The sequence below is a fragment of the Mobula hypostoma genome, chromosome 11 (assembly GCF_963921235.1).
Source record: "Mobula hypostoma chromosome 11, sMobHyp1.1, whole genome shotgun sequence".
NCBI lineage: Eukaryota > Metazoa > Chordata > Chondrichthyes > Myliobatiformes > Myliobatidae > Mobula > Mobula hypostoma.
In genome coordinates, this window is record NC_086107.1 from 96,133,333 (window position 1) to 96,158,494 (window position 25,162).

Consider the following 25,162-nt stretch of genomic DNA (forward strand, 5'->3'; position numbering starts at 1 on the left):
CACTCACGCCATGGGCAGACAACTCAACAACAGCACGAGCATCATATATCTGGGCCATTTGATCAAGCCATTTGATGGCTAAGATCAAGTGCACATCCAGGCTGCAACCAGATCAGGTGCTGCAGGCAAGGCAGCAACTTCATGAGAGATGCCCCTTGGCATTCATTCCTGAAGCAAACTGCTCAACCGGCACACTCATTCTGATGCCTGCTCACTCGGCAGCTGCCTGCACCAAGCACAGAAGCAGAGTGAAGCGGAGCGGGCCGAAAGGCCTTTTCTGTCCCGCCACGCTCGCTCCACTTCTCAGGCTCAGGCTTCTCAGCTGCTCCTTGAAGCCAACGGAGGACGGGACGGACGGACGGACGGGCGGGCGAACGAACGAACGAACGAACGAGGCGAATGAACGAATGATTTCACCAGCAGCCAGCCTGTCGGACAGGCAGGCTCGTTCAAGTGTGCCAGCAGCCAGGGCTCGTGGACGAGAGGAAGGAAGGGAGGCATCCGATGGAGCCCGGCCACAGAGCAACGGGGCCCGGTGCTGCATCCTCCCCGCCTGCACCAGACTGCCAAGACTGCTGCTCTCCTGCCCAGACAGACAGACAGACAGACAGACCAGCTACAAGCATCACCACCTAGCCATAGCACCAGCAAAACTCTGCCTACCTGCCCTGGCCTGGCCTGGCCTCCTCTGCTCTGCCCGACCCGACCCGACTCGACTCACAAATCTCCATTGTGATGCGTCTGCCTGCCCCTGCCCCAGCCCCAAAGCCCCGCCCACCGTTCGAGGCAAGGCAGAGGCACAACCCCCCACTCAGACCTCCCCAATATACATTGGCAGTGCAGTGCATCTCCAGCCTCGCTCAAAATCACGTCCCAAACCCCAAAATCACTCAAACCTCTCATGCTTACACGTACCTACTCGGCGTCCAGCTTTGGCGCACGTCTCCACAAGTGCCACATCCATCCACGTGCCCCTGCTTCACGCACAGCACAGCACTGTGCCTCCCTCCGGCAGGCATTTCGCCGATCCATTTCCTGTTTCACAACCAAGGCATAATCAGTACCCCTTTCCTTCCACAGCACAGCGCGCACACGCGCCCGCCCACTCCGCCACCGAGCCATGCCGGCCAAAAACGCACCTGCACAGCAGTGGGGCACAGGGCCGCCGTCAGCCCGCCACACATTTCCCTCCTTCCCTCCTATTTCTACATCCGTGCACCCACCCCGCTGCAAAACCAGTCAGTCTGCTCAGGCGTCAGCACAGAGGCATAGTGAAGGGCCTCGGCCCTTCTCCCTTTACTGCCCTCTGTACATGTGACCAGAGCTTGGCAGATCCCTCAGCACTCCGTGTGCACGTGTGTCTGTGACTCTGTGTCTCTGTGAGATTGAGTGAGTGAGTGAGTGAGTCAGTGAGAGAGAGAGAGACAGACAGACACACACACACACACACACACACACACACACACACACACCCACCCCCATCCACCCTGGTAAAAAAAAGGTGGTGGGGGAGCAGGGGAGAAGACACTGTGTCCAATCATAGCCTGTGCAGACGCAAAGTCTGCAGCTTCTGGAGATGAAACAAACTCAATCCACTCAACAATTGTAATTGCACACACGTCAAAATAAAGGCACAGAGGTGTGAATGGCTGCACTTCAGCCTTCGGCTTGGAGAGCACACCCATTGTTTCTCCTCAGGCACACCTGTAGCTGACATCCTCCTGTTCCCAAACTTGCCAGGAGGCTTTTCTGCCCGCGGACTTTGGCCACGTCCACAACCCTCGTACCGGTCTTGAGCGTTGCACGTGGCCTCTGCCTTTGTCGCCCGGCGCAGTCCCATCCGCTCGCTCCCTCCCGGAGAGGGCAGAGCCTCCGAAGGAGACCGTTCAGCTGGATGGATGCGCCGGCCAGCTAGGGCGCGCAAAGCCGAGAGGCGCGCTCTCTTTGCCGAGTGCAGGGACGCCCTTGAAGGGCCCAGCGGCCTGCTCCCACTCCCCCTGCAGACTCTTGTGCAGACAGGACAGCGTGACCAGCCTCCCATGACCAGGAGAGCAGTGCAAGTTGAGCCAGCCTCTGAGACCGACCTGGGAGCCGGCAGCCTTGACGTAGGCAGTGTGCCAGTGACGTAGGCGCCCATAAGTACGGCCCCACTCCCAGATGATTGGTGGATCACTAGCAGCTTTACATAGCCTCTGACAACTTGCACTCATGACGGACCAGGTAGGCAACAGCTGTCCAGCACACCCACCCATCCCAGACAACCTAGGGGAGAGCTGCCAGCGGGCCAGGGCAGCAAGGTCTTTGCCAGGCCTCCTGCTTCAATCTAAACACCAGAGGCTAGGCAGGATGTAGCCGACTCAAGCGTATGCCTGCATCGCTTCTCGGCCTTTTGGCTAAGATCAAGTGTAGTATCTGTTCTTATCAGTTTAATATCTGATACGTCCCTTATCTGGGGACCATATATTAAATTGATTTTTGGAACAGGGAGATGGAATAGGGGCTTGCTCCGTCCACTCCACGCATCGACCCGGTATTGCAGTGCCTCTGGGAACGGTGCACTCCCCTTCTGGGGAATTTCAAAGTAGCAAAGAAAAGGAAAACGACGAAAGCTCCATCAGGCACAGCAGCACAGACAAGCATGCACGCACATGGAGAGAGAGGAGAGAGCTAGCTGCTTGCTCTACACTTCTCCTGTGTCTGTGTCTGTCTGTCGATACAGCTCACTCACTCACTCACGCCATGGGCAGACAACTCAACAACAGCACGAGCATCATATATCTGGGCCATTTGATCAAGCCATTTGATGGCTAAGATCAAGTGCACATCCAGGCTGCAACCAGATCAGGTGCTGCAGGCAAGGCAGCAACTTCATGAGAGATGCCCCTTGGCATTCATTCCTGAAGCAAACTGCTCAACCGGCACACTCATTCTGATGCCTGCTCACTCGGCAGCTGCCTGCACCAAGCACAGAAGCAGAGTGAAGCGGAGCGGGCCGAAAGGCCTTTTCTGTCCCGCCACGCTCGCTCCACTTCTCAGGCTCAGGCTTCTCAGCTGCTCCTTGAAGCCAACGGAGGACGGGACGGACGGACGGACGGGCGGGAACGAACGAACGAACGAACGAACGAGGCGAATGAACGAATGATTTCACCAGCAGCCAGCCTGTCGGACAGGCAGGCTCGTTCAAGTGTGCCAGCAGCCAGGGCTCGTGGACGAGAGGAAGGAAGGGAGGCATCCGATGGAGCCCGGCCACAGAGCAACGGGGCCCGGTGCTGCATCCTCCCCGCCTGCACCAGACTGCCAAGACTGCTGCTCTCCTGCCCAGACAGACAGACAGACAGACAGACCAGCTACAAGCATCACCACCTAGCCATAGCACCAGCAAAACTCTGCCTACCTGCCCTGGCCTGGCCTGGCCTCCTCTGCTCTGCCCGACCCGACCCGACTCGACTCACAAATCTCCATTGTGATGCGTCTGCCTGCCCCTGCCCCAGCCCCAAAGCCCCGCCCACCGTTCGAGGCAAGGCAGAGGCACAACCCCCCACTCAGACCTCCCCAATATACATTGGCAGTGCAGTGCATCTCCAGCCTCGCTCAAAATCACGTCCCAAACCCCAAAATCACTCAAACCTCTCATGCTTACACGTACCTACTCGGCGTCCAGCTTTGGCGCACGTCTCCACAAGTGCCACATCCATCCACGTGCCCCTGCTTCACGCACAGCACAGCACTGTGCCTCCCTCCGGCAGGCATTTCGCCGATCCATTTCCTGTTTCACAACCAAGGCATAATCAGTACCCCTTTCCTTCCACAGCACAGCGCGCACACGCGCCCGCCCACTCCGCCACCGAGCCATGCCGGCCAAAAACGCACCTGCACAGCAGTGGGGCACAGGGCCGCCGTCAGCCCGCCACACATTTCCCTCCTTCCCTCCTATTTCTACATCCGTGCACCCACCCCGCTGCAAAACCAGTCAGTCTGCTCAGGCGTCAGCACAGAGGCATAGTGAAGGGCCTCGGCCCTTCTCCCTTTACTGCCCTCTGTACATGTGACCAGAGCTTGGCAGATCCCTCAGCACTCCGTGTGCACGTGTGTCTGTGACTCTGTGTCTCTGTGAGATTGAGTGAGTGAGTGAGTGAGTCAGTGAGAGAGAGAGACAGACAGACAGACACACACACACACACACACACACACACACACACACACACCCACCCCCATCCACCCTGGTAAAAAAAAGGTGGTGGGGGAGCAGGGGAGAAGACACTGTGTCCAATCATAGCCTGTGCAGACGCAAAGTCTGCAGCTTCTGGAGATGAAACAAACTCAATCCACTCAACAATTGTAATTGCACACACGTCAAAATAAAGGCACAGAGGTGTGAATGGCTGCACTTCAGCCTTCGGCTTGGAGAGCACACCCATTGTTTCTCCTCAGGCACACCTGTAGCTGACATCCTCCTGTTCCCAAACTTGCCAGGAGGCTTTTCTGCCCGCGGACTTTGGCCACGTCCACAACCCTCGTACCGGTCTTGAGCGTTGCACGTGGCCTCTGCCTTTGTCGCCCGGCGCAGTCCCATCCGCTCGCTCCCTCCCGGAGAGGGCAGAGCCTCCGAAGGAGACCGTTCAGCTGGATGGATGCGCCGGCCAGCTAGGGCGCGCAAAGCCGAGAGGCGCGCTCTCTTTGCCGAGTGCAGGGACGCCCTTGAAGGGCCCAGCGGCCTGCTCCCACTCCCCCTGCAGACTCTTGTGCAGACAGGACAGCGTGACCAGCCTCCCATGACCAGGAGAGCAGTGCAAGTTGAGCCAGCCTCTGAGACCGACCTGGGAGCCGGCAGCCTTGACGTAGGCAGTGTGCCAGTGACGTAGGCGCCCATAAGTACGGCCCCACTCCCAGATGATTGGTGGATCACTAGCAGCTTTACATAGCCTCTGACAACTTGCACTCATGACGGACCAGGTAGGCAACAGCTGTCCAGCACACCCACCCATCCCAGACAACCTAGGGGAGAGCTGCCAGCGGGCCAGGGCAGCAAGGTCTTTGCCAGGCCTCCTGCTTCAATCTAAACACCAGAGGCTAGGCAGGATGTAGCCGACTCAAGCGTATGCCTGCATCGCTTCTCGGCCTTTTGGCTAAGATCAAGTGTAGTATCTGTTCTTATCAGTTTAATATCTGATACGTCCCTTATCTGGGGACCATATATTAAATTGATTTTTGGAACAGGGAGATGGAATAGGGGCTTGCTCCGTCCACTCCACGCATCGACCCGGTATTGCAGTGCCTCTGGGAACGGTGCACTCCCCTTCTGGGGAATTTCAAAGTAGCAAAGAAAAGGAAAACGACGAAAGCTCCATCAGGCACAGCAGCACAGACAAGCATGCACGCACATGGAGAGAGAGGAGAGAGCTAGCTGCTTGCTCTACACTTCTCCTGTGTCTGTGTCTGTCTGTCGATACAGCTCACTCACTCACTCACGCCATGGGCAGACAACTCAACAACAGCACGAGCATCATATATCTGGGCCATTTGATCAAGCCATTTGATGGCTAAGATCAAGTGCACATCCAGGCTGCAACCAGATCAGGTGCTGCAGGCAAGGCAGCAACTTCATGAGAGATGCCCCTTGGCATTCATTCCTGAAGCAAACTGCTCAACCGGCACACTCATTCTGATGCCTGCTCACTCGGCAGCTGCCTGCACCAAGCACAGAAGCAGAGTGAAGCGGAGCGGGCCGAAAGGCCTTTTCTGTCCCGCCACGCTCGCTCCACTTCTCAGGCTCAGGCTTCTCAGCTGCTCCTTGAAGCCAACGGAGGACGGGACGGACGGACGGACGGGCGGGCGAACGAACGAACGAACGAACGAACGAGGCGAATGAACGAATGATTTCACCAGCAGCCAGCCTGTCGGACAGGCAGGCTCGTTCAAGTGTGCCAGCAGCCAGGGCTCGTGGACGAGAGGAAGGAAGGGAGGCATCCGATGGAGCCCGGCCACAGAGCAACGGGGCCCGGTGCTGCATCCTCCCCGCCTGCACCAGACTGCCAAGACTGCTGCTCTCCTGCCCAGACAGACAGACAGACAGACAGACCAGCTACAAGCATCACCACCTAGCCATAGCACCAGCAAAACTCTGCCTACCTGCCCTGGCCTGGCCTGGCCTCCTCTGCTCTGCCCGACCCGACCCGACTCGACTCACAAATCTCCATTGTGATGCGTCTGCCTGCCCCTGCCCCAGCCCCAAAGCCCCGCCCACCGTTCGAGGCAAGGCAGAGGCACAACCCCCCACTCAGACCTCCCCAATATACATTGGCAGTGCAGTGCATCTCCAGCCTCGCTCAAAATCACGTCCCAAACCCCAAAATCACTCAAACCTCTCATGCTTACACGTACCTACTCGGCGTCCAGCTTTGGCGCACGTCTCCACAAGTGCCACATCCATCCACGTGCCCCTGCTTCACGCACAGCACAGCACTGTGCCTCCCTCCGGCAGGCATTTCGCCGATCCATTTCCTGTTTCACAACCAAGGCATAATCAGTACCCCTTTCCTTCCACAGCACAGCGCGCACACGCGCCCGCCCACTCCGCCACCGAGCCATGCCGGCCAAAAACGCACCTGCACAGCAGTGGGGCACAGGGCCGCCGTCAGCCCGCCACACATTTCCCTCCTTCCCTCCTATTTCTACATCCGTGCACCCACCCCGCTGCAAAACCAGTCAGTCTGCTCAGGCGTCAGCACAGAGGCATAGTGAAGGGCCTCGGCCCTTCTCCCTTTACTGCCCTCTGTACATGTGACCAGAGCTTGGCAGATCCCTCAGCACTCCGTGTGCACGTGTGTCTGTGACTCTGTGTCTCTGTGAGATTGAGTGAGTGAGTGAGTGAGTCAGTGAGAGAGAGAGACAGACAGACAGACACACACACACACACACACACACACACACACACACACACACACACCCACCCCCATCCACCCTGGTAAAAAAAAGGTGGTGGGGGAGCAGGGGAGAAGACACTGTGTCCAATCATAGCCTGTGCAGACGCAAAGTCTGCAGCTTCTGGAGATGAAACAAACTCAATCCACTCAACAATTGTAATTGCACACACGTCAAAATAAAGGCACAGAGGTGTGAATGGCTGCACTTCAGCCTTCGGCTTGGAGAGCACACCCATTGTTTCTCCTCAGGCACACCTGTAGCTGACATCCTCCTGTTCCCAAACTTGCCAGGAGGCTTTTCTGCCCGCGGACTTTGGCCACGTCCACAACCCTCGTACCGGTCTTGAGCGTTGCACGTGGCCTCTGCCTTTGTCGCCCGGCGCAGTCCCATCCGCTCGCTCCCTCCCGGAGAGGGCAGAGCCTCCGAAGGAGACCGTTCAGCTGGATGGATGCGCCGGCCAGCTAGGGCGCGCAAAGCCGAGAGGCGCGCTCTCTTTGCCGAGTGCAGGGACGCCCTTGAAGGGCCCAGCGGCCTGCTCCCACTCCCCCTGCAGACTCTTGTGCAGACAGGACAGCGTGACCAGCCTCCCATGACCAGGAGAGCAGTGCAAGTTGAGCCAGCCTCTGAGACCGACCTGGGAGCCGGCAGCCTTGACGTAGGCAGTGTGCCAGTGACGTAGGCGCCCATAAGTACGGCCCCACTCCCAGATGATTGGTGGATCACTAGCAGCTTTACATAGCCTCTGACAACTTGCACTCATGACGGACCAGGTAGGCAACAGCTGTCCAGCACACCCACCCATCCCAGACAACCTAGGGGAGAGCTGCCAGCGGGCCAGGGCAGCAAGGTCTTTGCCAGGCCTCCTGCTTCAATCTAAACACCAGAGGCTAGGCAGGATGTAGCCGACTCAAGCGTATGCCTGCATCGCTTCTCGGCCTTTTGGCTAAGATCAAGTGTAGTATCTGTTCTTATCAGTTTAATATCTGATACGTCCCTTATCTGGGGACCATATATTAAATTGATTTTTGGAACAGGGAGATGGAATAGGGGCTTGCTCCGTCCACTCCACGCATCGACCCGGTATTGCAGTGCCTCTGGGAACGGTGCACTCCCCTTCTGGGGAATTTCAAAGTAGCAAAGAAAAGGAAAACGACGAAAGCTCCATCAGGCACAGCAGCACAGACAAGCATGCACGCACATGGAGAGAGAGGAGAGAGCTAGCTGCTTGCTCTACACTTCTCCTGTGTCTGTGTCTGTCTGTCGATACAGCTCACTCACTCACTCACGCCATGGGCAGACAACTCAACAACAGCACGAGCATCATATATCTGGGCCATTTGATCAAGCCATTTGATGGCTAAGATCAAGTGCACATCCAGGCTGCAACCAGATCAGGTGCTGCAGGCAAGGCAGCAACTTCATGAGAGATGCCCCTTGGCATTCATTCCTGAAGCAAACTGCTCAACCGGCACACTCATTCTGATGCCTGCTCACTCGGCAGCTGCCTGCACCAAGCACAGAAGCAGAGTGAAGCGGAGCGGGCCGAAAGGCCTTTTCTGTCCCGCCACGCTCGCTCCACTTCTCAGGCTCAGGCTTCTCAGCTGCTCCTTGAAGCCAACGGAGGACGGGACGGACGGACGGACGGGCGGGCCGAACGAACGAACGAACGAACGAACGAGGCGAATGAACGAATGATTTCACCAGCAGCCAGCCTGTCGGACAGGCAGGCTCGTTCAAGTGTGCCAGCAGCCAGGGCTCGTGGACGAGAGGAAGGAAGGGAGGCATCCGATGGAGCCCGGCCACAGAGCAACGGGGCCCGGTGCTGCATCCTCCCCGCCTGCACCAGACTGCCAAGACTGCTGCTCTCCTGCCCAGACAGACAGACAGACAGACAGACCAGCTACAAGCATCACCACCTAGCCATAGCACCAGCAAAACTCTGCCTACCTGCCCTGGCCTGGCCTGGCCTCCTCTGCTCTGCCCGACCCGACCCGACTCGACTCACAAATCTCCATTGTGATGCGTCTGCCTGCCCCTGCCCCAGCCCCAAAGCCCCGCCCACCGTTCGAGGCAAGGCAGAGGCACAACCCCCCACTCAGACCTCCCCAATATACATTGGCAGTGCAGTGCATCTCCAGCCTCGCTCAAAACACGTCCCAAACCCCAAAATCACTCAAACCTCTCATGCTTACACGTACCTACTCGGCGTCCAGCTTTGGCGCACGTCTCCACAAGTGCCACATCCATCCACGTGCCCCTGCTTCACGCACAGCACAGCACTGTGCCTCCCTCCGGCAGGCATTTCGCCGATCCATTTCCTGTTTCACAACCAAGGCATAATCAGTACCCCTTTCCTTCCACAGCACAGCGCGCACACGCGCCCGCCCACTCCGCCACCGAGCCATGCCGGCCAAAAACGCACCTGCACAGCAGTGGGGCACAGGGCCGCCGTCAGCCCGCCACACATTTCCCTCCTTCCCTCCTATTTCTACATCCGTGCACCCACCCCGCTGCAAAACCAGTCAGTCTGCTCAGGCGTCAGCACAGAGGCATAGTGAAGGGCCTCGGCCCTTCTCCCTTTACTGCCCTCTGTACATGTGACCAGAGCTTGGCAGATCCCTCAGCACTCCGTGTGCACGTGTGTCTGTGACTCTGTGTCTCTGTGAGATTGAGTGAGTGAGTGAGTGAGTCAGTGAGAGAGAGAGACAGACAGACAGACACACACACACACACACACACACACACACACACACACACACACCCACCCCCATCCACCCTGGTAAAAAAAAGGTGGTGGGGGAGCAGGGGAGAAGACACTGTGTCCAATCATAGCCTGTGCAGACGCAAAGTCTGCAGCTTCTGGAGATGAAACAAACTCAATCCACTCAACAATTGTAATTGCACACACGTCAAAATAAAGGCACAGAGGTGTGAATGGCTGCACTTCAGCCTTCGGCTTGGAGAGCACACCCATTGTTTCTCCTCAGGCACACCTGTAGCTGACATCCTCCTGTTCCCAAACTTGCCAGGAGGCTTTTCTGCCCGCGGACTTTGGCCACGTCCACAACCCTCGTACCGGTCTTGAGCGTTGCACGTGGCCTCTGCCTTTGTCGCCCGGCGCAGTCCCATCCGCTCGCTCCCTCCCGGAGAGGGCAGAGCCTCCGAAGGAGACCGTTCAGCTGGATGGATGCGCCGGCCAGCTAGGGCGCGCAAAGCCGAGAGGCGCGCTCTCTTTGCCGAGTGCAGGGACGCCCTTGAAGGGCCCAGCGGCCTGCTCCCACTCCCCCTGCAGACTCTTGTGCAGACAGGACAGCGTGACCAGCCTCCCATGACCAGGAGAGCAGTGCAAGTTGAGCCAGCCTCTGAGACCGACCTGGGAGCCGGCAGCCTTGACGTAGGCAGTGTGCCAGTGACGTAGGCGCCCATAAGTACGGCCCCACTCCCAGATGATTGGTGGATCACTAGCAGCTTTACATAGCCTCTGACAACTTGCACTCATGACGGACCAGGTAGGCAACAGCTGTCCAGCACACCCACCCATCCCAGACAACCTAGGGGAGAGCTGCCAGCGGGCCAGGGCAGCAAGGTCTTTGCCAGGCCTCCTGCTTCAATCTAAACACCAGAGGCTAGGCAGGATGTAGCCGACTCAAGCGTATGCCTGCATCGCTTCTCGGCCTTTTGGCTAAGATCAAGTGTAGTATCTGTTCTTATCAGTTTAATATCTGATACGTCCCTTATCTGGGGACCATATATTAAATTGATTTTTGGAACAGGGAGATGGAATAGGGGCTTGCTCCGTCCACTCCACGCATCGACCCGGTATTGCAGTGCCTCTGGGAACGGTGCACTCCCCTTCTGGGGAATTTCAAAGTAGCAAAGAAAAGGAAAACGACGAAAGCTCCATCAGGCACAGCAGCACAGACAAGCATGCACGCACATGGAGAGAGAGGAGAGAGCTAGCTGCTTGCTCTACACTTCTCCTGTGTCTGTGTCTGTCTGTCGATACAGCTCACTCACTCACTCACGCCATGGGCAGACAACTCAACAACAGCACGAGCATCATATATCTGGGCCATTTGATCAAGCCATTTGATGGCTAAGATCAAGTGCACATCCAGGCTGCAACCAGATCAGGTGCTGCAGGCAAGGCAGCAACTTCATGAGAGATGCCCCTTGGCATTCATTCCTGAAGCAAACTGCTCAACCGGCACACTCATTCTGATGCCTGCTCACTCGGCAGCTGCCTGCACCAAGCACAGAAGCAGAGTGAAGCGGAGCGGGCCGAAAGGCCTTTTCTGTCCCGCCACGCTCGCTCCACTTCTCAGGCTCAGGCTTCTCAGCTGCTCCTTGAAGCCAACGGAGGACGGGACGGACGGACGGACGGGCGGGCGAACGAACGAACGAACGAACGAACGAGGCGAATGAACGAATGATTTCACCAGCAGCCAGCCTGTCGGACAGGCAGGCTCGTTCAAGTGTGCCAGCAGCCAGGGCTCGTGGACGAGAGGAAGGAAGGGAGGCATCCGATGGAGCCCGGCCACAGAGCAACGGGGCCCGGTGCTGCATCCTCCCCGCCTGCACCAGACTGCCAAGACTGCTGCTCTCCTGCCCAGACAGACAGACAGACAGACAGACCAGCTACAAGCATCACCACCTAGCCATAGCACCAGCAAAACTCTGCCTACCTGCCCTGGCCTGGCCTGGCCTCCTCTGCTCTGCCCGACCCGACCCGACTCGACTCACAAATCTCCATTGTGATGCGTCTGCCTGCCCCTGCCCCAGCCCCAAAGCCCCGCCCACCGTTCGAGGCAAGGCAGAGGCACAACCCCCCACTCAGACCTCCCCAATATACATTGGCAGTGCAGTGCATCTCCAGCCTCGCTCAAAATCACGTCCCAAACCCCAAAATCACTCAAACCTCTCATGCTTACACGTACCTACTCGGCGTCCAGCTTTGGCGCACGTCTCCACAAGTGCCACATCCATCCACGTGCCCCTGCTTCACGCACAGCACAGCACTGTGCCTCCCTCCGGCAGGCATTTCGCCGATCCATTTCCTGTTTCACAACCAAGGCATAATCAGTACCCCTTTCCTTCCACAGCACAGCGCGCACACGCGCCCGCCCACTCCGCCACCGAGCCATGCCGGCCAAAAACGCACCTGCACAGCAGTGGGGCACAGGGCCGCCGTCAGCCCGCCACACATTTCCCTCCTTCCCTCCTATTTCTACATCCGTGCACCCACCCCGCTGCAAAACCAGTCAGTCTGCTCAGGCGTCAGCACAGAGGCATAGTGAAGGGCCTCGGCCCTTCTCCCTTTACTGCCCTCTGTACATGTGACCAGAGCTTGGCAGATCCCTCAGCACTCCGTGTGCACGTGTGTCTGTGACTCTGTGTCTCTGTGAGATTGAGTGAGTGAGTGAGTGAGTCAGTGAGAGAGAGAGAGACAGACAGACACACACACACACACACACACACACACACACACACACACACACACACCCACCCCCATCCACCCTGGTAAAAAAAAGGTGGTGGGGGAGCAGGGGAGAAGACACTGTGTCCAATCATAGCCTGTGCAGACGCAAAGTCTGCAGCTTCTGGAGATGAAACAAACTCAATCCACTCAACAATTGTAATTGCACACACGTCAAAATAAAGGCACAGAGGTGTGAATGGCTGCACTTCAGCCTTCGGCTTGGAGAGCACACCCATTGTTTCTCCTCAGGCACACCTGTAGCTGACATCCTCCTGTTCCCAAACTTGCCAGGAGGCTTTTCTGCCCGCGGACTTTGGCCACGTCCACAACCCTCGTACCGGTCTTGAGCGTTGCACGTGGCCTCTGCCTTTGTCGCCCGGCGCAGTCCCATCCGCTCGCTCCCTCCCGGAGAGGGCAGAGCCTCCGAAGGAGACCGTTCAGCTGGATGGATGCGCCGGCCAGCTAGGGCGCGCAAAGCCGAGAGGCGCGCTCTCTTTGCCGAGTGCAGGGACGCCCTTGAAGGGCCCAGCGGCCTGCTCCCACTCCCCCTGCAGACTCTTGTGCAGACAGGACAGCGTGACCAGCCTCCCATGACCAGGAGAGCAGTGCAAGTTGAGCCAGCCTCTGAGACCGACCTGGGAGCCGGCAGCCTTGACGTAGGCAGTGTGCCAGTGACGTAGGCGCCCATAAGTACGGCCCCACTCCCAGATGATTGGTGGATCACTAGCAGCTTTACATAGCCTCTGACAACTTGCACTCATGACGGACCAGGTAGGCAACAGCTGTCCAGCACACCCACCCATCCCAGACAACCTAGGGGAGAGCTGCCAGCGGGCCAGGGCAGCAAGGTCTTTGCCAGGCCTCCTGCTTCAATCTAAACACCAGAGGCTAGGCAGGATGTAGCCGACTCAAGCGTATGCCTGCATCGCTTCTCGGCCTTTTGGCTAAGATCAAGTGTAGTATCTGTTCTTATCAGTTTAATATCTGATACGTCCCTTATCTGGGGACCATATATTAAATTGATTTTTGGAACAGGGAGATGGAATAGGGGCTTGCTCCGTCCACTCCACGCATCGACCCGGTATTGCAGTGCCTCTGGGAACGGTGCACTCCCCTTCTGGGGAATTTCAAAGTAGCAAAGAAAAGGAAAACGACGAAAGCTCCATCAGGCACAGCAGCACAGACAAGCATGCACGCACATGGAGAGAGAGGAGAGAGCTAGCTGCTTGCTCTACACTTCTCCTGTGTCTGTGTCTGTCTGTCGATACAGCTCACTCACTCACTCACGCCATGGGCAGACAACTCAACAACAGCACGAGCATCATATATCTGGGCCATTTGATCAAGCCATTTGATGGCTAAGATCAAGTGCACATCCAGGCTGCAACCAGATCAGGTGCTGCAGGCAAGGCAGCAACTTCATGAGAGATGCCCCTTGGCATTCATTCCTGAAGCAAACTGCTCAACCGGCACACTCATTCTGATGCCTGCTCACTCGGCAGCTGCCTGCACCAAGCACAGAAGCAGAGTGAAGCGGAGCGGGCCGAAAGGCCTTTTCTGTCCCGCCACGCTCGCTCCACTTCTCAGGCTCAGGCTTCTCAGCTGCTCCTTGAAGCCAACGGAGGACGGGACGGACGGACGGACGGGCGAACGAACGAACGAACGAACGAACGAACGAGGCGAATGAACGAATGATTTCACCAGCAGCCAGCCTGTCGGACAGGCAGGCTCGTTCAAGTGTGCCAGCAGCCAGGGCTCGTGGACGAGAGGAAGGAAGGGAGGCATCCGATGGAGCCCGGCCACAGAGCAACGGGGCCCGGTGCTGCATCCTCCCCGCCTGCACCAGACTGCCAAGACTGCTGCTCTCCTGCCCAGACAGACAGACAGACAGACAGACCAGCTACAAGCATCACCACCTAGCCATAGCACCAGCAAAACTCTGCCTACCTGCCCTGGCCTGGCCTGGCCTCCTCTGCTCTGCCCGACCCGACCCGACTCGACTCACAAATCTCCATTGTGATGCGTCTGCCTGCCCCTGCCCCAGCCCCAAAGCCCCGCCCACCGTTCGAGGCAAGGCAGAGGCACAACCCCCCACTCAGACCTCCCCAATATACATTGGCAGTGCAGTGCATCTCCAGCCTCGCTCAAAATCACGTCCCAAACCCCAAAATCACTCAAACCTCTCATGCTTACACGTACCTACTCGGCGTCCAGCTTTGGCGCACGTCTCCACAAGTGCCACATCCATCCACGTGCCCCTGCTTCACGCACAGCACAGCACTGTGCCTCCCTCCGGCAGGCATTTCGCCGATCCATTTCCTGTTTCACAACCAAGGCATAATCAGTACCCCTTTCCTTCCACAGCACAGCGCGCACACGCGCCCGCCCACTCCGCCACCGAGCCATGCCGGCCAAAAACGCACCTGCACAGCAGTGGGGCACAGGGCCGCCGTCAGCCCGCCACACATTTCCCTCCTTCCCTCCTATTTCTACATCCGTGCACCCACCCCGCTGCAAAACCAGTCAGTCTGCTCAGGCGTCAGCACAGAGGCATAGTGAAGGGCCTCGGCCCTTCTCCCTTTACTGCCCTCTGTACATGTGACCAGAGCTTGGCAGATCCCTCAGCACTCCGTGTGCACGTGTGTCTGTGACTCTGTGTCTCTGTGAGATTGAGTGAGTGAGTGAGTGAGTCAGTGAGAGAGAGAGACAGACAGACAGACACACACACACACACACACACACACACACACACACACACACACACCCACCCCCATCCACCCTGGTAAAAAAAAGGTGGTGGGGGAGCAGGGGAGAAGACACTGTGTCCAATCATAGCCTGTGCAGACGCAAAGTCTGCAGCTTCTGGAGATGAAACAAACTCAATCCACTCAACAATTGTAATTGCACACACGTCAAAATAAAGGCACAGAGGTGTGAATGGCTGCACTTCAGCCTTCGGCTTGGAGAGCACACCCATTGTTTCTCCTCAGGCACACCTGTAGCTGACATCCTCCTGTTCCCAAACTTGCCAGGAGGCTTTTCTGCCCGCGGACTTTGGCCACGTCCACAACCCTCGTACCGGTCTTGAGCGTTGCACGTGGCCTCTGCCTTTGTCGCCCGGCGCAGTCCCATCCGCTCGCTCCCTCCCGGAGAGGGCAGAGCCTCCGAAGGAGACCGTTCAGCTGGATGGATGCGCCGGCCAGCTAGGGCGCGCAAAGCCGAGAGGCGCGCTCTCTTTGCCGAGTGCAGGGACGCCCTTGAAGGGCCCAGCGGCCTGCTCCCACTCCCCCTGCAGACTCTTGTGCAGACAGGACAGCGTGACCAGCCTCCCATGACCAGGAGAGCAGTGCAAGTTGAGCCAGCCTCTGAGACCGACCTGGGAGCCGGCAGCCTTGACGTAGGCAGTGTGCCAGTGACGTAGGCGCCCATAAGTACGGCCCCACTCCCAGATGATTGGTGGATCACTAGCAGCTTTACATAGCCTCTGACAACTTGCACTCATGACGGACCAGGTAGGCAACAGCTGTCCAGCACACCCACCCATCCCAGACAACCTAGGGGAGAGCTGCCAGCGGGCCAGGGCAGCAAGGTCTTTGCCAGGCCTCCTGCTTCAATCTAAACACCAGAGGCTAGGCAGGATGTAGCCGACTCAAGCGTATGCCTGCATCGCTTCTCGGCCTTTTGGCTAAGATCAAGTGTAGTATCTGTTCTTATCAGTTTAATATCTGATACGTCCCTTATCTGGGGACCATATATTAAATTGATTTTTGGAACAGGGAGATGGAATAGGGGCTTGCTCCGTCCACTCCACGCATCGACCCGGTATTGCAGTGCCTCTGGGAACGGTGCACTCCCCTTCTGGGGAATTTCAAAGTAGCAAAGAAAAGGAAAACGACGAAAGCTCCATCAGGCACAGCAGCACAGACAAGCATGCACGCACATGGAGAGAGAGGAGAGAGCTAGCTGCTTGCTCTACACTTCTCCTGTGTCTGTGTCTGTCTGTCGATACAGCTCACTCACTCACTCACGCCATGGGCAGACAACTCAACAACAGCACGAGCATCATATATCTGGGCCATTTGATCAAGCCATTTGATGGCTAAGATCAAGTGCACATCCAGGCTGCAACCAGATCAGGTGCTGCAGGCAAGGCAGCAACTTCATGAGAGATGCCCCTTGGCATTCATTCCTGAAGCAAACTGCTCAACCGGCACACTCATTCTGATGCCTGCTCACTCGGCAGCTGCCTGCACCAAGCACAGAAGCAGAGTGAAGCGGAGCGGGCCGAAAGGCCTTTTCTGTCCCGCCACGCTCGCTCCACTTCTCAGGCTCAGGCTTCTCAGCTGCTCCTTGAAGCCAACGGAGGACGGGACGGACGGACGGACGGACGGGCGGGAACGAACGAACGAACGAACGAACGAGGCGAATGAACGAATGATTTCACCAGCAGCCAGCCTGTCGGACAGGCAGGCTCGTTCAAGTGTGCCAGCAGCCAGGGCTCGTGGACGAGAGGAAGGAAGGGAGGCATCCGATGGAGCCCGGCCACAGAGCAACGGGGCCCGGTGCTGCATCCTCCCCGCCTGCACCAGACTGCCAAGACTGCTGCTCTCCTGCCCAGACAGACAGACAGACAGACAGACCAGCTACAAGCATCACCACCTAGCCATAGCACCAGCAAAACTCTGCCTACCTGCCCTGGCCTGGCCTGGCCTCCTCTGCTCTGCCCGACCCGACCCGACTCGACTCACAAATCTCCATTGTGATGCGTCTGCCTGCCCCTGCCCCAGCCCCAAAGCCCCGCCCACCGTTCGAGGCAAGGCAGAGGCACAACCCCCCACTCAGACCTCCCCAATATACATTGGCAGTGCAGTGCATCTCCAGCCTCGCTCAAAATCACGTCCCAAACCCCAAAATCACTCAAACCTCTCATGCTTACACGTACCTACTCGGCGTCCAGCTTTGGCGCACGTCTCCACAAGTGCCACATCCATCCACGTGCCCCTGCTTCACGCACAGCACAGCACTGTGCCTCCCTCCGGCAGGCATTTCGCCGATCCATTTCCTGTTTCACAACCAAGGCATAATCAGTACCCCTTTCCTTCCACAGCACAGCGCGCACACGCGCCCGCCCACTCCGCCACCGAGCCATGCCGGCCAAAAACGCACCTGCACAGCAGTGGGGCACAGGGCCGCCGTCAGCCCGCCACACATTTCCCTCCTTCCCTCCTATTTCTACATCCGTGCACCCACCCCGCTGCAAAACCAGTCAGTCTGCTCAGGCGTCAGCACAGAGGCATAGTGAAGGGCCTCGGCCCTTCTCCCTTTACTGCCCTCTGTACATGTGACCAGAGCTTGGCAGATCCCTCAGCACTCCGTGTGCACGTGTGTCTGTGACTCTGTGTCTCTGTGAGATTGAGTGAGTGAGTGAGTGAGTCAGTGAGAGAGAGAGACAGACAGACAGACACACACACACACACACACACACACACACACACACACACACACACACCCACCCCCATCCACCCTGGTAAAAAAAAGGTGGTGGGGGAGCAGGGGAGAAGACACTGTGTCCAATCATAGCCTGTGCAGACGCAAAGTCTGCAGCTTCTGGAGATGAAACAAACTCAATCCACTCAACAATTGTAATTGCACACACGTCAAAATAAAGGCACAGAGGTGTGAATGGCTGCACTTCAGCCTTCGGCTTGGAGAGCACACCCATTGTTTCTCCTCAGGCACACCTGTAGCTGACATCCTCCTGTTCCCAAACTTGCCAGGAGGCTTTTCTGCCCGCGGACTTTGGCCACGTCCACAACCCTCGTACCGGTCTTGAGCGTTGCACGTGGCCTCTGCCTTTGTCGCCCGGCGCAGTCCCATCCGCTCGCTCCCTCCCGGAGAGGGCAGAGCCTCCGAAGGAGACCGTTCAGCTGGATGGATGCGCCGGCCAGCTAGGGCGCGCAAAGCCGAGAGGCGCGCTCTCTTTGCCGAGTGCAGGGACGCCCTTGAAGGGCCCAGCGGCCTGCTCCCACTCCCCCTGCAGACTCTTGTGCAGACAGGACAGCGTGACCAGCCTCCCATGACCAGGAGAGCAGTGCAAGTTGAGCCAGCCTCTGAGACCGACCTGGGAGCCGGCAGCCTTGACGTAGGCAGTGTGCCAGTGACGTAGGCGCCCATAAGTACGGCCCCACTCCCAGATGATTGGTGGATCACTAGCAGCTTTACATAGCCTCTGACAACTTGCACTCATGACGGACCAGGTAGGCAACAGCTGTCCAGCACACCCACCCATCCCAGACAACCTAGGGGAGAGCTGCCAGCGGGCCAGGGCAGCAAGGTCTTTGCCAGGCCTCCTGCTTCAATCTAAACACCAGAGGCTAGGCAGGATGTAGCCGACTCAAGCGTATGCCTGCATCGCTTCTCGGCCTTTTGGCTAAGATCAAGTGTAGTATCTGTTCTTATCAGTTTAATATCTGATACGTCCCTTATCTGGGGACCATATATTAAATTGATTTTTGGAACAGGGAGATGGAATAGGGGCTTGCTCCGTCCACTCCACGCATCGACCCGGTATTGCAGTGCCTCTGGGAACGGTGCACTCCCCTTCTGGGGAATTTCAAAGTAGCAAAGAAAAGGAAAACGACGAAAGCTCCATCAGGCACAGCAGCACAGACAAGCATGCACGCACATGGAGAGAGAGGAGAGAGCTAGCTGCTTGCTCTACACTTCTCCTGTGTCTGTGTCTGTCTGTCGATACAGCTCACTCACTCACTCACGCCATGGGCAGACAACTCAACAACAGCACGAGCATCATATATCTGGGCCATTTGATCAAGCCATTTGATGGCTAAGATCAAGTGCACATCCAGGCTGCAACCAGATCAGGTGCTGCAGGCAAGGCAGCAACTTCATGAGAGATGCCCCTTGGCATTCATTCCTGAAGCAAACTGCTCAACCGGCACACTCATTCTGATGCCTGCTCACTCGGCAGCTGCCTGCACCAAGCACAGAAGCAGAGTGAAGCGGAGCGGGCCGAAAGGCCTTTTCTGTCCCGCCACGCTCGCTCCACTTCTCAGGCTCAGGCTTCTCAGCTGCTCCTTGAAGCCAACGGAGGACGGGACGGACGGACGGACGGGCGGGCGAACGAACGAACGAACGAACGAACGAACGAACGAGGCGAATGAACGAATGATTTCACCAGCAGCCAGCCTGTCGGACAGGCAGGCTCGTTCAAGTGTGCCAGCAGCCAGGGCTCGTGGACGAGAGGAAGGAAGGGAGGCATCCGATGGAGCCCGGCCACAGAGCAACGGGGCCCGGTGCTGCATCCTCCCCGCCTGCACCAGACTGCCAAGACTGCTGCTCTCCTGCCCAGACAGACAGACAGACAGACAGACCAGCTACAAGCATCACCACCTAGCCATAGCACCAGCAAAACTCTGCCTACCTGCCCTGGCCTGGCCTGGCCTCCTCTGCTCTGCCCGACCCGACCCGACTCGACTCACAAATCTCCATTGTGATGCGTCTGCCTGCCCCTGCCCCAGCCCCAAAGCCCCGCCCACCGTTCGAGGCAAGGCAGAGGCACAACCCCCCACTCAGACCTCCCCAATATACATTGGCAGTGCAGTGCATCTCCAGCCTCGCTCAAAATCACGTCCCAAACCCCAAAATCACTCAAACCTCTCATGCTTACACGTACCTACTCGGCGTCCAGCTTTGGCGCACGTCTCCACAAGTGCCACATCCATCCACGTGCCCCTGCTTCACGCACAGCACAGCACTGTGCCTCCCTCCGGCAGGCATTTCGCCGATCCATTTCCTGTTTCACAACCAAGGCATAATCAGTACCCCTTTCCTTCCACAGCACAGCGCGCACACGCGCCCGCCCACTCCGCCACCGAGCCATGCCGGCCAAAAACGCACCTGCACAGCAGTGGGGCACAGGGCCGCCGTCAGCCCGCCACACATTTCCCTCCTTCCCTCCTATTTCTACATCCGTGCACCCACCCCGCTGCAAAACCAGTCAGTCTGCTCAGGCGTCAGCACAGAGGCATAGTGAAGGGCCTCGGCCCTTCTCCCTTTACTGCCCTCTGTACATGTGACCAGAGCTTGGCAGATCCCTCAGCACTCCGTGTGCACGTGTGTCTGTGACTCTGTGTCTCTGTGAGATTGAGTGAGTGAGTGAGTGAGTCAGTGAGAGAGAGAGACAGACAGACAGACACACACACACACACACACACACACACACACACACACACACACACACCCACCCCCATCCACCCTGGTAAAAAAAAGGTGGTGGGGGAGCAGGGGAGAAGACACTGTGTCCAATCATAGCCTGTGCAGACGCAAAGTCTGCAGCTTCTGGAGATGAAACAAACTCAATCCACTCAACAATTGTAATTGCACACACGTCAAAATAAAGGCACAGAGGTGTGAATGGCTGCACTTCAGCCTTCGGCTTGGAGAGCACACCCATTGTTTCTCCTCAGGCACACCTGTAGCTGACATCCTCCTGTTCCCAAACTTGCCAGGAGGCTTTTCTGCCCGCGGACTTTGGCCACGTCCACAACCCTCGTACCGGTCTTGAGCGTTGCACGTGGCCTCTGCCTTTGTCGCCCGGCGCAGTCCCATCCGCTCGCTCCCTCCCGGAGAGGGCAGAGCCTCCGAAGGAGACCGTTCAGCTGGATGGATGCGCCGGCCAGCTAGGGCGCGCAAAGCCGAGAGGCGCGCTCTCTTTGCCGAGTGCAGGGACGCCCTTGAAGGGCCCAGCGGCCTGCTCCCACTCCCCCTGCAGACTCTTGTGCAGACAGGACAGCGTGACCAGCCTCCCATGACCAGGAGAGCAGTGCAAGTTGAGCCAGCCTCTGAGACCGACCTGGGAGCCGGCAGCCTTGACGTAGGCAGTGTGCCAGTGACGTAGGCGCCCATAAGTACGGCCCCACTCCCAGATGATTGGTGGATCACTAGCAGCTTTACATAGCCTCTGACAACTTGCACTCATGACGGACCAGGTAGGCAACAGCTGTCCAGCACACCCACCCATCCCAGACAACCTAGGGGAGAGCTGCCAGCGGGCCAGGGCAGCAAGGTCTTTGCCAGGCCTCCTGCTTCAATCTAAACACCAGAGGCTAGGCAGGATGTAGCCGACTCAAGCGTATGCCTGCATCGCTTCTCGGCCTTTTGGCTAAGATCAAGTGTAGTATCTGTTCTTATCAGACCAGAAGGCGGAGGTGAAGAGTTCGCGCTGACGCAGGGGTGGATCCTAATGCTGATTGGCCTCCAATCTAACACCCCATACCAGCGACGACAGCAGTGAGGAAGATGGCAGCAGCGAGCAGTGCATCGGCTCGAGGCCAAGGTATCAAGAACACTGTCAGGCTGACAGTGCGAGACCGGAACGGGGGCACCGGCTTCACCCGAGAGACCTTCATCCGGAAGGTCTTGATGGAATGCTGCGGATTTACGCCTGACGACATCTACTGCGTCCAGGACTTTGCAGGTTTTTTCGACGTGACTTTCCGGCAGGCTGCAGGGTGGCAGAAGCTGTACCAGCAGCTTCAGCTGAAGGGGACAGAGGCGCCGCTGTCGCTGTTGAAAGCACAGGCCCTCTTTGCCACGGCTACCCAGCAGGAACGGACAATCACGGTGCACATGTTCAACCCGCACGTGCCATTGGTAGATGTCCTTACATTCCTCGCTCGGTATGTGGAGAGCGTAGGAACGCCAGCAGACGTGAAGGACGGACTGGGAATCTGGACCAGCAAACGGCAGGTCAAGGTGAAGCTGAGGTTGGACTCCAACGGCGGCGTCATCCACCCCCCCTCCGTCTTCGCCATCGGAGGGAACCGAGGGTACACGGTGTACGCGGGGCAACCCAGGGTGTGCCGAAACTGCGGCAAGGCAGGGCACATCGCAGCCCAGTGCAGGGTGGTGATGTGCAAGAACTGCAAAACTGAAGGCCACCTGACCAAAGACTGCACGCAGGCCAAGTCCTGCAACCTTTGTGGACAAGACGGCCACCTGTACAGAGCCTGCCCGAGGCGTGGGGGCACCTACGCACAGGCAACCAGGGGTGGTGCTGGTCCTGAAAGGGCCCAGGCAGTTTCGGACGCCCCTGCCAGCACTGCCGAAGAGGCACCCGACAGGGCGGACGATGAGACCAGGGAGGAAGGGGCAAGCACCCCGAGACCTGCCACCCCACTGCAGACCCTCCAGGACCAAGCAAATGACGAGCAGGAGTCCATGGAGGAAGGGACAGCTGAGGTGGAAACGGAATGGAAGGTCGTGAAACGGAAAAAGACCCAAAAGGCGGCGGCCAAGCGACAGAAGGCGGAGCAACGCAAGAAAAGGGCAGGGAACCACACAGCCTCTGGTACCCTGTCCTCTTCAGAGGAGGAAGGAGTTGGGGGAGGCCAGCAGCCCCAGCGGAAGAAGCGGCTGGCAGAACAGGTGGAGAGGAGGAGAGAGGAGGGGGAAAGTCTGCTGGCCACCCCCCAAGTACAGGAGGCGGAGAGCAGCAGACACACCGAGCTCCGGGAATCCGGGAGCAGAGCCACGGTTGGCACCCAGCAGCCGGAAGGGGAAGCAGCCCAGGAAGCCAACAACCCCCCGGGCCCAGAACCAGAACGGCCACACACGGAGGAGTACTACCAGCAGTACCTGAGCCCACAGGAGGTGGAAAACTTCACAAAGGCGGTGGGAATGAAGGCTCAGGATGGCAAGGATGAGGACGGAGTGCAGCCAAAATAAGAGACCTACAATGATGGCAGACCTTAAATTGGCGTGCTTGAATGTGCGAAGTTTGAAGAGTACTGGGCGATGCGTCAGCACGCTCCAGTACCTGGACACTGTAAAGACCGACGTGACCTTCCTCCAGGAGTGCGGACTACCACATCTCCGTAACTACCGGAGGTGGTCACGGTGGTGGAAAAAAGGTTTGTCTGTGTGGTCGGGGGGCAACGATTGTCGCGCTTCCGGCCTGGGGATTCTGCTACGGGGAGGTAACTTCTCAATCACCCAAGTTAAAGAGGTGGTTGCGGGGCGCCTCCTGGTAGCAGACGTCAAATACCGGGGCACTCCGCTCCGGCTGATCAACGTGTACGCCTCCCCCGTTCGGAGCGAGCGGCTGGCCGTCTTCGAGCAGCTCCCACAGCTGCTGGTGACGTCCCAGCCGGTCGTTCTGGCCGGAGACTTCAACTGCACCATTGATGCGGCTGGAGGACCCGGCAGCGCCGACGGCAGGCTGGACAGTACCTCCAGACTCCTGAGGGAAATAGTAAAGACGGCCAAGCTGCGCGACGCCTTTGGCACCCCCACAGGTGGAGCACAGCCGCAAGCCACCTGGACACGGTCGGACGGCTCAGCCCGCTCCCGGATCGACTTCCTCTTCCTGTCAGAGCCCCTCACGGTCAGGTCCACCGACGTCACGCCGGTGTTCTTCTCTGACCACTGCCTTCTGAGAGCCACCTGTCGCTTACGGGAGGACCAGAAGGCAGGCAGGGGGACGTGGAAGCTGAATGTTAAGCTGCTGACCCCAGAGAACATCGAGGAACTAGAGAGGGAGTACACAGGTTGGAGAACCTTGAAAGCCTTCTTTGATTCCCCGGTTCACTGGTGGGAAGCCACCAAAGAGAACATTAAGAGGTTCTTCATCCGCAAGGGTATCCAGAAGGCAAGGCAGGAGCAGAGGGAACTGCGTAAACTCCAGACAGAGTTGCAGCAACTTCTCCTTCTGCAGTCGAAGGGGGTGGATGTCAGGGAGGAATTGCGAGAGGTGAAGGGCCGGCAAGCCCATAACCTCGCCGCCGAATCCTCCAAGATCATCTTCCGATCAAGGGTCCAAACCGTGGAGCAGGACGAGACGTGCTCACGCTTCTTCTTCCAAAAGGTGCACAGGGGGAGCTCTGTGATCCACAACCTTAAGGAAGAGGACGGCTCAGTCGCGTCCTCGCAGACCGACATACTGAGGATCTGCAAGTCCTTCTATGCCGGTCTGTACGACGAAAAGGCCACAGAATCCACAGCCTCCCGCAACTTCCTGTCGTCTATCACGCAGGTCTTAGACGGCGGCAAGCGGGAGAGTCTGGATCAGCCACTGACCCTGGACGAGCTGACAGGCTCCATCCGTTCCTTTGGGTCGGGTAAGACTCCCGGAAGCGACGGCTTACCGGCTGAGTTGTACTCGGCTCTGTGGAACTGGATAGGCCCAGACCTGCTGGAAGTGTACAATGCTATGCTTCTGGCCGGCAGTATGTCTGAGTCCATGAGGAAGGGCATCATCACCCTCATCTACAAGCAGAAGGGGGAAAGAGAGGACATTAGAAATTGGAGACCCATCTCTCTCCTGAATGTGGACTACAAGATCCTGTCCAAGGCTATCGCCAACAGGGTCAAGTCTGCTCTGGGACAGGTGATCCACCCAGACCAAACCTGTGCTGTACCAGGCAGGAAGATCTCAGACAGCCTCGCGCTGCTGAGGGACACCATCGCCTACGTGCAGGACAGGAGGGTGGACGCCTGCCTGGTCAGCTTGGACCAGGAGAAAGCCTTCGACAGGATATCGCACACGTACATGGCGGACGTGCTCTCCAAAATGGGATTTGGGGAGGGAATCCGGAATTGGATCAGACTGCTCTACACAGACATCCGTAGTGCAGTCCAGGTCAACGGGTGGGAAACAGACAGCTTCCCCATCAGGTCTGGAGTCAGGCAGGGCTGTCCCCTCTCCCCTGTCTTGTTTGTCTGCTGCATAGAACCCTTTGC

The 25,162-nt window shown here is 57.9% G+C and overlaps 7 non-coding genes and 1 pseudogene across 7 annotated transcripts; all 8 read left to right on the forward strand.

The window, feature by feature from the left end:
- Nucleotides 1-2,373: 2,373 nt before the first annotated feature.
- On the forward strand, nucleotides 2,374-2,564 carry LOC134354449 (U2 spliceosomal RNA). Its single transcript, XR_010019813.1, has one exon. It is a non-coding gene; the product is annotated as a U2 spliceosomal RNA (small nuclear RNA).
- Nucleotides 2,565-5,106: 2,542 nt separating this feature from the next.
- LOC134354450 (U2 spliceosomal RNA) lies at nucleotides 5,107-5,297 on the forward strand. Its single transcript, XR_010019814.1, has one exon. It is a non-coding gene; the product is annotated as a U2 spliceosomal RNA (small nuclear RNA).
- A 2,550-nt stretch (nucleotides 5,298-7,847) lies between these two features.
- On the forward strand, nucleotides 7,848-8,038 carry LOC134354451 (U2 spliceosomal RNA). The gene has a single exon (XR_010019816.1). It is a non-coding gene; the product is annotated as a U2 spliceosomal RNA (small nuclear RNA).
- Nucleotides 8,039-10,586: 2,548 nt separating this feature from the next.
- On the forward strand, nucleotides 10,587-10,777 carry LOC134354452 (U2 spliceosomal RNA). Its single transcript, XR_010019817.1, has one exon. It is a non-coding gene; the product is annotated as a U2 spliceosomal RNA (small nuclear RNA).
- Nucleotides 10,778-13,327: 2,550 nt separating this feature from the next.
- LOC134354453 (U2 spliceosomal RNA) lies at nucleotides 13,328-13,518 on the forward strand. Its single transcript, XR_010019818.1, has one exon. It is a non-coding gene; the product is annotated as a U2 spliceosomal RNA (small nuclear RNA).
- A 2,550-nt stretch (nucleotides 13,519-16,068) lies between these two features.
- LOC134354454 (U2 spliceosomal RNA) lies at nucleotides 16,069-16,259 on the forward strand. Its single transcript, XR_010019819.1, has one exon. It is a non-coding gene; the product is annotated as a U2 spliceosomal RNA (small nuclear RNA).
- A 2,554-nt stretch (nucleotides 16,260-18,813) lies between these two features.
- On the forward strand, nucleotides 18,814-19,004 carry LOC134354455 (U2 spliceosomal RNA). Its single transcript, XR_010019820.1, has one exon. It is a non-coding gene; the product is annotated as a U2 spliceosomal RNA (small nuclear RNA).
- A 2,560-nt stretch (nucleotides 19,005-21,564) lies between these two features.
- LOC134354476 (U2 spliceosomal RNA) lies at nucleotides 21,565-21,696 on the forward strand (annotated as a pseudogene).
- The last annotated feature ends 3,466 nt before the right edge of the window (nucleotides 21,697-25,162 follow it).